This window comes from Stegodyphus dumicola, chromosome 11 (assembly GCF_044657685.1).
Source record: "Stegodyphus dumicola isolate Sdum_Otavi_A_Nest chromosome 11, ASM4465768v1".
Lineage (NCBI taxonomy): Eukaryota > Metazoa > Arthropoda > Arachnida > Araneae > Eresidae > Stegodyphus > Stegodyphus dumicola.
The window spans coordinates 88,965,360-88,978,112 of NC_140778.1; positions in this window are offsets into that span (position 1 = coordinate 88,965,360).

Sequence of the window (12,753 nt, forward strand, 5' to 3'; positions counted from 1 at the left end):
AACTGCCTCCTATACACGTAACACATGGGGAAAATCACGAAAACACCCATGCAGCCAGCCCGTTGCGCGGGATTCGAACCCCGGACCGAACTACCAGTATTCAACGTCTTTACCGCTCGGCCGCTGGTGGGCCCTTAGAAACAAGGACGAAATTCCGCTGCTCGTAAAGCATTATACATTCAACATTTGTAACGTAGCTCATGAATAGCAAAAAGTGTATTTTATTAAAAAGTATTCCTGTTTGCTAATACTAATACAGGATAGTATTTTCTTGCACGCCAAACTGTAAAAATTTCTTTCTTTTAAAAATTTCTTACGATTAAATTTAAATAATTATTCGCAATATATAACTGTACGACGCATAGCATTTCCATCAGTTATATGTAATATAAATTTAATACAAATATATAATAGAAAATTTTATAAACAAAAGTCATCATCACGCAAAATTTTAAAGCTTTAAAATTCTTTTGATATGTTTGGCCCCCTCAGCTTTTGTACATAAAAGAGCTTCTTGATATGTGTGTGTACGTGTGTTCAGCTTCATGTCATTTTTTCGTCTTCATGAAGTAAAAGTATCATAAAATGCTTTTTTCTATCATACTGGAGATATCTCTGTTTTCTGTGTAAATGATATTTTAACTTATCATATATAGTGTACGTATGAATTTAATGCAATTAAAATTTAAGAATGCGTCCACGTATATATTGTATGAGAAATGTTAATTTGATTACCTTTACATTTTTTTCGAAATTTATATACTTTTTAAGCTTTCCTATTTGTTATCTTTTATCCAGAAACATTTGAATACTATCTGTACTAGCTTTAAAATTTTAAAGTGCATCTCTCATTTTAACCAGTTTGATATATTAGTATGGTTGCGCATGAACTTCTGTTTACCTGGTTGTGTGTTTTGTGGTTGTACTTGAAGTATTAGAGATTCATGTCATATATATATATATAGCATTCTCAAATTTTATATTCCCTCCGTCCCAAACTAGTTGCTACACTTAGGTCAAAAGTTATGTCCCAAATTATTTGCTACATTTCGAGTAAGTGGAGTCATAAATAAATTTCGATACAGTTGAGTAGATCGACATCAGTAAAATTATACAATGTATTACAGGGAATGTAACACTGCATACTAGGTTTTAATTCTCAGTTTTTACTTTAGACAAGTGTAGCACTTATTTTGGGACAATTTTATTGAAACATAGGCCACGCCCTATTTTCTAATGACTCTACCGCCTGTGCATCAGAAACATCCACGGACGTTATAAGAGATAGACCCAGACCAGAGACTAACCCAGTGGGCGGGGCGCGCATCACCGACATGTCCGCATGAAAGAGTAGGGACGATCTGGTTTACTTTAACACTGAAACCTATGGCGTTTGTATCACATAACTCATTTTAATTATTAAATGTGATACGCTGTACAGTCATGAGATTATGAAAGCCACAGTTTCTTCCAAATAGGATTTAATATATCTCATTAAAGCATATTTACTGCATTTTGCGCAATTTTTCACTCGTAATTCTTGTACAAGCACCTTTACATTGGTAAAACGGTAAAAACTCTTAAGCACAAAATTTATGAATTTAATTTTGAGTACAAATATTGTAAAATTAAATAAGACTGATAGTACGTGATGCTTTGAAATAAATAAGGTAAAATTAAACATGATCTGATCATTTTTTTTTTAATTTAATGACCATTTTCAGGCAGTGATTTTCGAAACTTTAATGACATTACAAAACAGTCATTTATTTGATTAGATCATTATTGACTTTGTGACAGGATCGCAGTGAATTTTCAGTAATTTATAAAATTCAGAGCATAAAATTTTCTGAGTGTAATGAAGGGAAAAAAAAAAAAAAAAAAAGATAAAATAAAATCTAGAAGCACTCAGATTTTATATTACGCCCAAAAGGAACCTTTTTTAAAACTTTTGTGTGTTACCTATATTTTTTTTAATATCATGTTCTTCGCCCGTAAACCACATACATTTCAAAACAGCATATCTTTATAATTTTCGCACTGGAGATAAAACTGTTATTTTCCGTACAGTGCTCGCTTGGAGTCGTTGAGTTTGTTAATCAAAAATTCGTTAAAGTTTTACAAAATATGAAATAGATTAAAACAAATTCGAAATTCGGCCGTCCAGATGCCCATGTTCGCGTGGCGGATTACATTATTGAAAATTGGATGGTTCTAGATACTGTCCTTTTTGTCACAGTGTGAGAAACATACATGTATTCATGCAGATTCTTCATTATTTAATTTCTTTAAATATAATACAGGGCGATAATATTTGGTAACAACAATGTGCAGGGAGACACGGGCATTTATAGTGAAACAGCGCAAAATGCCGCTTCGAGCTAATAAATTAAGTTAACGGTAAATAAAAATTATCTGCACTTTCATCTACTTTAGCGACTGCTTCTCTCTTATTTAATCAAGGAGAATGGAGATGGAGAACTCATGACACGCAGTCCAAGTGAAGCCAAAAAAGGGAGAATTCACGCCCTTAGTCGTCGTGGCTTAGAAAGATTGACGTGCTCTAACCACACCCAATTTTGTTCCTAGTAGTCGAAACGGATCGCAGATTCTTCACGTCCTCCTTCCTTTACTCTTCTCGCCATTTCATTTTATTTCTACATTATGTAATTACTATAATTTCTACTTTATGTAATCGCAATAATTTCCACATTATGTAATTGTATTCTGTAATTAAGAAATGCTAGCATTAAAGTATTGTGAACACAGAACAGTAACTATGTACTCAAACTATAATTTGATTATAATTTGCTTATTTTAAGTATATATAATTCTGAAATTTTTCATGTTATAAATATTACTTATGTTTCGAAAAATCTTAATTTGAATAAAAAAATGACAGAAATATGTAAATTTTACGTTGCTATTTTAAAACTCACACAACAAATGTGACTAAAAATCAAATCCACTTATTATATATTTGCTTGAGCACAAATAAAAATGTAGTTAAACACATAAAAGGTAATACCTGTAATGTAATTATGATCAGACATTAAAGTAAACTGTTTTCTTTTCCATGGAGAGTTAGCCACTCCCCCTCCCCTTTGTACTTATCGTTTTGCCATCACATATAAGTTAATTAGGAATATCAGTTTTATTATTATTATGAAAAGGTAAATCTGAGAACTATATATGTTTATTCGTGTACTTTACAAAAAGAAAATACTCAAACTCTTTCTTAAAGGCCATTGAAACACACATTTCGATTATTCTACTTGTTTATGCACTTTCTAAAACATTCTTTTACATGGACATGAAGTCGGAAATGTAGACATTATTTCGCTGTAACAATTCAGTGCCTTTTAGGCCTTTCACATCTACGCATACTAAATCAGAAAACACACTGAGAACTTAAAACCAGCTGGCGTTTTACCTCACTTCGCTTAGTGAGGTAATCGTTTTCCTGCTCTCACGTGTCGTGGCTCCTTCCCGTGGCTTCCCGTTCTTCGTACTGCAACAGCAGGGACGCCATCTCCATGGGTTCCAATCTCCTTGTATTTAATTCATTTTTCCGAACATGATGTGGAGGTAATTCCAATTAATTGAAATGTACTCCGTAATCCAAATGCCTTGGTCCTTCGTGAAGTGGCAGTGCCAGGATTATTCTCGCATTTGCCGCACTCTCCTTCGTAGGAGTATGTGTTTACGGGACCTCGGACTTGCGGGACTTTCGGGATGTAGTCGTAGGATTCCTCAAACTCCCTACTAATAATATTATGCATAATAACTTTTCTTTATAATCTTAGCACAGGATAAGTTCATATTTATATCAATGCCAACTTATATTGATTATAAGAATGGATTGGATTGGATTATTCAGTTATGGCAAAACACAGGGCTATTTGCCTTAACGGAGGGATGCCTTCGTGGAGGTCTTCCTAAGGGAAACTGCCTCCTATACACGTAACACATGGGGAAAATCACGAAAACACCCATGCAGCCAGCCCGTTGCGCGGGATTCGAACCCCGGACCGAACTACCAGTATTCAACGTCTTTACCGCTCGGCCGCTGGTGGGCCCTTAGAAACAAGGACGAAATTCCGCTGCTCGTAAAGCATTATACATTCAACATTTGTAACGTAGCTCATGAATAGCAAAAAGTGTATTTTATTAAAAAGTATTCCTGTTTGCTAATACTAATACAGGATAGTATTTTCTTGCACGCCAAACTGTAAAAATTTCTTTCTTTTAAAAATTTCTTACGATTAAATTTAAATAATTATTCGCAATATATAACTGTACGACGCATAGCATTTCCATCAGTTATATGTAATATAAATTTAATACAAATATATAATAGAAAATTTTATAAACAAAAGTCATCATCACGCAAAATTTTAAAGCTTTAAAATTCTTTTGATATGTTTGGCCCCCTCAGCTTTTGTACATAAAAGAGCTTCTTGATATGTGTGTGTACGTGTGTTCAGCTTCATGTCATTTTTTCGTCTTCATGAAGTAAAAGTATCATAAAATGCTTTTTTCTATCATACTGGAGATATCTCTGTTTTCTGTGTAAATGATATTTTAACTTATCATATATAGTGTACGTATGAATTTAGTGCAATTAAAATTTAAGAATGCGTCCACGTATATATTGTATGAGAAATGTTAATTTGATTACCTTTACATTTTTTTCGAAATTTATATACTTTTTAAGCTTTCCTATTTGTTATCTTTTATCCAGAAACATTTGAATACTATCTGTACTAGCTTTAAAATTTTAAAGTGCATCTCTCATTTTAACCAGTTTGATATATTAGTATGGTTGCGCATGAACTTCTGTTTACCTGGTTGTGTGTTTTGTGGTTGTACTTGAAGTATTAGAGATTCATGTCATATATATATATATAGCATTCTCAAATTTTATATTCCCTCCGTCCCAAACTAGTTGCTACACTTAGGTCAAAAGTTATGTCCCAAATTATTTGCTACATTTCGAGTAAGTGGAGTCATAAATAAATTTCGATACAGTTGAGTAGATCGACATCAGTAAAATTATACAATGTATTACAGGGAATGTAACACTGCATACTAGGTTTTAATTCTCAGTTTTTACTTTAGACAAGTGTAGCACTTATTTTGGGACAATTTTATTGAAACATAGGCCACGCCCTATTTTCTAATGACTCTACCGCCTGTGCATCAGAAACATCCACGGACGTTATAAGAGATAGACCCAGACCAGAGACTAACCCAGTGGGCGGGGCGCGCATCACCGACATGTCCGCATGAAAGTGTAGGGACGATCTGGTTTACTTTAACACTGAAACCTATGGCGTTTGTATCACATAACTCATTTTAATTATTAAATGTGATACTCTGTACAGTCATGAGATTATGAAAGCCACAGTTTCTTCCAAATAGGATTTAATATATCTCATTAAAGCATATTTACTGCATTTTGCGCAATTTTTCACTCGTAATTCTTGTACAAGCACCTTTAGTTTGGTAAAACGGTAAAAACTCTTAAGCACAAAATTTATGAATTTAATTTTGCGTACAAATATTGTAAAATTAAATAAGACTGATAGTACGTGATGCTTTGAAATAAATAAGGTAAAATTAAACATGATCTGATCATTTTTTTTTTTTAAATTTAATGACCATTTTCAGGCAGTGATTTTCGAAACTTTAATGACATTACAAAACAGTCATTTATTTGATTAGATCATTATTGACTTTGTGACAGGATCGCAGTGAATTTTCAGTAATTTATAAAATTCAGAGCATAAAATTTTCTGAGTGTAATGAAGGGGAAAAAAAAAAAAAAAAAAGATAAAATAAAATCTAGAAGCACTCAGATTTTATATTACGCCCAAAAGGAACCTTTTTTAAAACTTTTGTGTGTTACCTATATTTTTTTTAATATCATGTTCTTCGCCCGTAAACCACATACATTTCAAAACAGCATATCTTTATAATTTTCGCACTGGAGATAAAACTGTTATTTTCCGTACAGTGCTCGCTTGGAGTCGTTGAGTTTGTTAATCAAAAATTCGTTAAAGTTTTACAAAATATGAAATAGATTAAAACAAATTCGAAATTCGGCCGTCCAGATGCCCATGTTCGCGTGGCGGATTACATTATTGAAAATTGGATGGTTCTAGATACTGTCCTTTTTGTCACAGTGTGAGAAACATACATGTATTCATGCAGATTCTTCATTATTTAATTTCTTTAAATATAATACAGGGCGATAATATTTGGTAACAACAATGTGCAGGGAGACACGGGCATTTATAGTGAAACAGCGCAAAATGCCGCTTCGAGCTAATAAATTAAGTTAACGGTAAATAAAAATTATCTGCACTTTCATCTACTTTAGCGACTGCTTCTCTCTTATTTAATCAAGGAGAATGGAGATGGAGAACTCATGACACGCAGTCCAAGTGAAGCCAAAAAAGCGAGAATTCACGCCCTTAGTCGTCGTGGCTTAGAAAGATTGACGTGCTCTAACCACACCCAATTTTGTTCCTAGTAGTCGAAACGGATCGCAGATTCTTCACGTCCTCCTTCCTTTACTCTTCTCGCCATTTCATTTTATTTCTACATTATGTAATTACTATAATTTCTACTTTATGTAATCGCAATAATTTCCACATTATGTAATTGTATTCTGTAATTAAGAAATGCTAGCATTAAAGTATTGTGAACACAGAACAGTAACTATGTACTCAAACTATAATTTGATTATAATTTGCTTATTTTAAGTATATATAATTCTGAAATTTTTCATGTTATAAATATTACTTATGTTTCGAAAAATCTTAATTTGAATAAAAAAATGACAGAAATATGTAAATTTTACGTTGCTATTTTAAAACTCACACAACAAATGTGACTAAAAATCAAATCCACTTATTATATATTTGCTTGAGCACAAATAAAAATGTAGTTAAACACATAAAAGGTAATACCTGTAATGTAATTATGATCAGACATTAAAGTAAACTGTTTTCTTTTCCATGGAGAGTTAGCCACTCCCCCTCCCCTTTTTACTTATCGTTTTGCCATCACATATAAGTTAATTAGGAATATCAGTTTTATTATTATTATGAAAAGGTAAATCTGAGAACTATATATGTTTATTCGTGTACTTTACAAAAAGAAAATACTCAAACTCTTTCTTAAAGGCCATTGAAACACACATTTCGATTATTCTACTTGTTTATGCACTTTCTAAAACATTCTTTTACATGGACATGAAGTCGGAAATGTAGACATTATTTCGCTGTAACAATTCAGTGCCTTTTAGGCCTTTCACATCTACGCATACTAAATCAGAAAACACACTGAGAACTTAAAACCAGCTGGCGTTTTACCTCACTTCGCTTAGTGAGGTAATCGTTTTCCTGCTCTCACGTGTCGTGGCTCCTTCCCGTGGCTTCCCGTTCTTCGTACTGCAACAGCAGGGACGCCATCTCCATGGGTTCCAATCTCCTTGTATTTAATTCATTTTTCCGAACATGATGTGGAGGTAATTCCAATTAATTGAAATGTACTCCGTAATCCAAATGCCTTGGTCCTTCGTGAAGTGGCAGTGCCAGGATTATTCTCGCATTTGCCGCACTCTCCTTCGTGGGAGTATGTGTTTACGGGACCTCAGACTTGCGGGACTTTCGGGATGTAGTCGTAGGATTTCTCAAACTCCCTACTAATAATATTATGCATAATAACTTTTCTTTATAATCTTAGCACAGGATAAGTTCATATTTATATCAATGCCAACTTATATTGATTATAAGAATGGATTGGATTGGATTATTCAGTTATGGCAAAACACAGGGCTATTTGCCTTAACGGAGGGATGCCTTCGTGGAGGTCTTCCTAAGGGAAACTGCCTCCTATACACGTAACACATGGGGAAAATCACGAAAACACCCATGCAGCCAGCCCGTTGCGCGGGATTCGAACCCCGGACTGAACTACCAGTATTCAACGTCTTTACCGCTCGGCCGCTGGTGGGCCCTTAGAAACAAGGACGAAATTCCGCTGCTCGTAAACCATTATACATTCAACATTTGTAACGTAGCTCATGAATAGCAAAAAGTGTATTTTATTAAAAAGTATTCCTGTTTGCTAATACTAATACAGGATAGTATTTTCTTGCACGCCAAACTGTAAAAATTTCTTTCTTTTAAAAATTTCTTACGATTAAATTTAAATAATTATTCGCAATATATAACTGTACGACGCATAGCATTTCCATCAGTTATATGTAATATAAATTTAATACAAATATATAATAGAAAATTTTATAAACAAAAGTCATCATCACGCAAAATTTTAAAGCTTTAAAATTCTTTTGATATGTTTGGCCCCCTCAGCTTTTGTACATAAAAGAGCTTCTTGATATGTGTGTGTACGTGTGTTCAGCTTCATGTCATTTTTTCGTCTTCATGAAGTAAAAGTATCATAAAATGCTTTTTTCTATCATACTGGAGATATCTCTGTTTTCTGTGTAAATGATATTTTAACTTATCATATATAGTGTACGTATGAATTTAATGCAATTAAAATTTAAGAATGCGTCCACGTATATATTGTATGAGAAATGTTAATTTGATTACCTTTACATTTTTTTCGAAATTTATATACTTTTTAAGCTTTCCTATTTGTTATCTTTTATCCAGAAACATTTGAATACTATCTGTACTAGCTTTAAAATTTTAAAGTGCATCTCTCATTTTAACCAGTTTGATATATTAGTATGGTTGCGCATGAACTTCTGTTTACCTGGTTGTGTGTTTTGTGGTTGTACTTGAAGTATTAGAGATTCATGTCATATATATATATATAGCATTCTCAAATTTTATATTCCCTCCGTCCCAAACTAGTTGCTACACTTAGGTCAAAAGTTATGTCCCAAATTATTTGCTACATTTCGAGTAAGTGGAGTCATAAATAAATTTCGATACAGTTGAGTAGATCGACATCAGTAAAATTATACAATGTATTACAGGGAATGTAACACTGCATACTAGGTTTTAATTCTCAGTTTTTACTTTAGACAAGTGTAGCACTTATTTTGGGACAATTTTATTGAAACATAGGCCACGCCCTATTTTCTAATGACTCTACCGCCTGTGCATCAGAAACATCCACGGACGTTATAAGAGATAGACCCAGACCAGAGACTAACCCAGTGGGCGGGGCGCGCATCACCGACATGTCCGCATGAAAGAGTAGGGACGATCTGGTTTACTTTAACACTGAAACCTATGGCGTTTGTATCACATAACTCATTTTAATTATTAAATGTGATACGCTGTACAGTCATGAGATTATGAAAGCCACAGTTTCTTCCAAATAGGATTTAATATATCTCATTAAAGCATATTTACTGCATTTTGCGCAATTTTTCACTCGTAATTCTTGTACAAGCACCTTTACATTGGTAAAACGGTAAAAACTCTTAAGCACAAAATTTATGAATTTAATTTTGAGTACAAATATTGTAAAATTAAATAAGACTGATAGTACGTGATGCTTTGAAATAAATAAGGTAAAATTAAACATGATCTGATCATTTTTTTTTTAATTTAATGACCATTTTCAGGCAGTGATTTTCGAAACTTTAATGACATTACAAAACAGTCATTTATTTGATTAGATCATTATTGACTTTGTGACAGGATCGCAGTGAATTTTCAGTAATTTATAAAATTCAGAGCATAAAATTTTCTGAGTGTAATGAAGGGAAAAAAAAAAAAAAAAAAAAGATAAAATAAAATCTAGAAGCACTCAGATTTTATATTACGCCCAAAAGGAACCTTTTTTAAAACTTTTGTGTGTTACCTATATTTTTTTTAATATCATGTTCTTCGCCCGTAAACCACATACATTTCAAAACAGCATATCTTTATAATTTTCGCACTGGAGATAAAACTGTTATTTTCCGTACAGTGCTCGCTTGGAGTCGTTGAGTTTGTTAATCAAAAATTCGTTAAAGTTTTACAAAATATGAAATAGATTAAAACAAATTCGAAATTCGGCCGTCCAGATGCCCATGTTCGCGTGGCGGATTACATTATTGAAAATTGGATGGTTCTAGATACTGTCCTTTTTGTCACAGTGTGAGAAACATACATGTATTCATGCAGATTCTTCATTATTTAATTTCTTTAAATATAATACAGGGCGATAATATTTGGTAACAACAATGTGCAGGGAGACACGGGCATTTATAGTGAAACAGCGCAAAATGCCGCTTCGAGCTAATAAATTAAGTTAACGGTAAATAAAAATTATCTGCACTTTCATCTACTTTAGCGACTGCTTCTCTCTTATTTAATCAAGGAGAATGGAGATGGAGAACTCATGACACGCAGTCCAAGTGAAGCCAAAAAAGCGAGAATTCACGCCCTTAGTCGTCGTGGCTTAGAAAGATTGACGTGCTCTAACCACACCCAATTTTGTTCCTAGTAGTCGAAACGGATCGCAGATTCTTCACGTCCTCCTTCCTTTACTCTTCTCGCCATTTCATTTTATTTCTACATTATGTAATTACTATAATTTCTACTTTATGTAATCGCAATAATTTCCACATTATGTAATTGTATTCTGTAATTAAGAAATGCTAGCATTAAAGTATTGTGAACACAGAACAGTAACTATGTACTCAAACTATAATTTGATTATAATTTGCTTATTTTAAGTATATATAATTCTGAAATTTTTCATGTTATAAATATTACTTATGTTTCGAAAAATCTTAATTTGAATAAAAAAATGACAGAAATATGTAAATTTTACGTTGCTATTTTAAAACTCACACAACAAATGTGACTAAAAATCAAATCCACTTATTATATATTTGCTTGAGCACAAATAAAAATGTAGTTAAACACATAAAAGGTAATACCTGTAATGTAATTATGATCAGACATTAAAGTAAACTGTTTTCTTTTCCATGGAGAGTTAGCCACTCCCCCTCCCCTTTTTACTTATCGTTTTGCCATCACATATAAGTTAATTAGGAATATCAGTTTTATTATTATTATGAAAAGGTAAATCTGAGAACTATATATGTTTATTCGTGTACTTTACAAAAAGAAAATACTCAAACTCTTTCTTAAAGGCCATTGAAACACACATTTCGATTATTCTACTTGTTTATGCACTTTCTAAAACATTCTTTTACATGGACATGAAGTCGGAAATGTAGACATTATTTCGCTGTAACAATTCAGTGCCTTTTAGGCCTTTCACATCTACGCATACTAAATCAGAAAACACACTGAGAACTTAAAACCAGCTGGCGTTTTACCTCACTTCGCTTAGTGAGGTAATCGTTTTCCTGCTCTCACGTGTCGTGGCTCCTTCCCGTGGCTTCCCGTTCTTCGTACTGCAACAGCAGGGACGCCATCTCCATGGGTTCCAATCTCCTTGTATTTAATTCATTTTTCCGAACATGATGTGGAGGTAATTCCAATTAATTGAAATGTACTCCGTAATCCAAATGCCTTGGTCCTTCGTGAAGTGGCAGTGCCAGGATTATTCTCGCATTTGCCGCACTCTCCTTCGTAGGAGTATGTGTTTACGGGACCTCGGACTTGCGGGACTTTCGGGATGTAGTCGTAGGATTCCTCAAACTCCCTACTAATAATATTATGCATAATAACTTTTCTTTATAATCTTAGCACAGGATAAGTTCATATTTATATCAATGCCAACTTATATTGATTATAAGAATGGATTGGATTGGATTATTCAGTTATGGCAAAACACAGGGCTATTTGCCTTAACGGAGGGATGCCTTCGTGGAGGTCTTCCTAAGGGAAACTGCCTCCTATACACGTAACACATGGGGAAAATCACGAAAACACCCATGCAGCCAGCCCGTTGCGCGGGATTCGAACCCCGGACCGAACTACCAGTATTCAACGTCTTTACCGCTCGGCCGCTGGTGGGCCCTTAGAAACAAGGACGAAATTCCGCTGCTCGTAAAGCATTATACATTCAACATTTGTAACGTAGCTCATGAATAGCAAAAAGTGTATTTTATTAAAAAGTATTCCTGTTTGCTAATACTAATACAGGATAGTATTTTCTTGCACGCCAAACTGTAAAAATTTCTTTCTTTTAAAAATTTCTTACGATTAAATTTAAATAATTATTCGCAATATATAACTGTACGACGCATAGCATTTCCATCAGTTATATGTAATATAAATTTAATACAAATATATAATAGAAAATTTTATAAACAAAAGTCATCATCACGCAAAATTTTAAAGCTTTAAAATTCTTTTGATATGTTTGGCCCCCTCAGCTTTTGTACATAAAAGAGCTTCTTGATATGTGTGTGTACGTGTGTTCAGCTTCATGTCATTTTTTCGTCTTCATGAAGTAAAAGTATCATAAAATGCTTTTTTCTATCATACTGGAGATATCTCTGTTTTCTGTGTAAATGATATTTTAACTTATCATATATAGTGTACGTATGAATTTAATGCAATTAAAATTTAAGAATGCGTCCACGTATATATTGTATGAGAAATGTTAATTTGATTACCTTTACATTTTTTTCGAAATTTATATACTTTTTAAGCTTTCCTATTTGTTATCTTTTATCCAGAAACATTTGAATACTATCTGTACTAGCTTTAAAATTTTAAAGTGCATCTCTCATTTTAACCAGTTTGATATATTAGTATGGTTGCGCATGAACTTCTGTTTACCTGGTTGTGT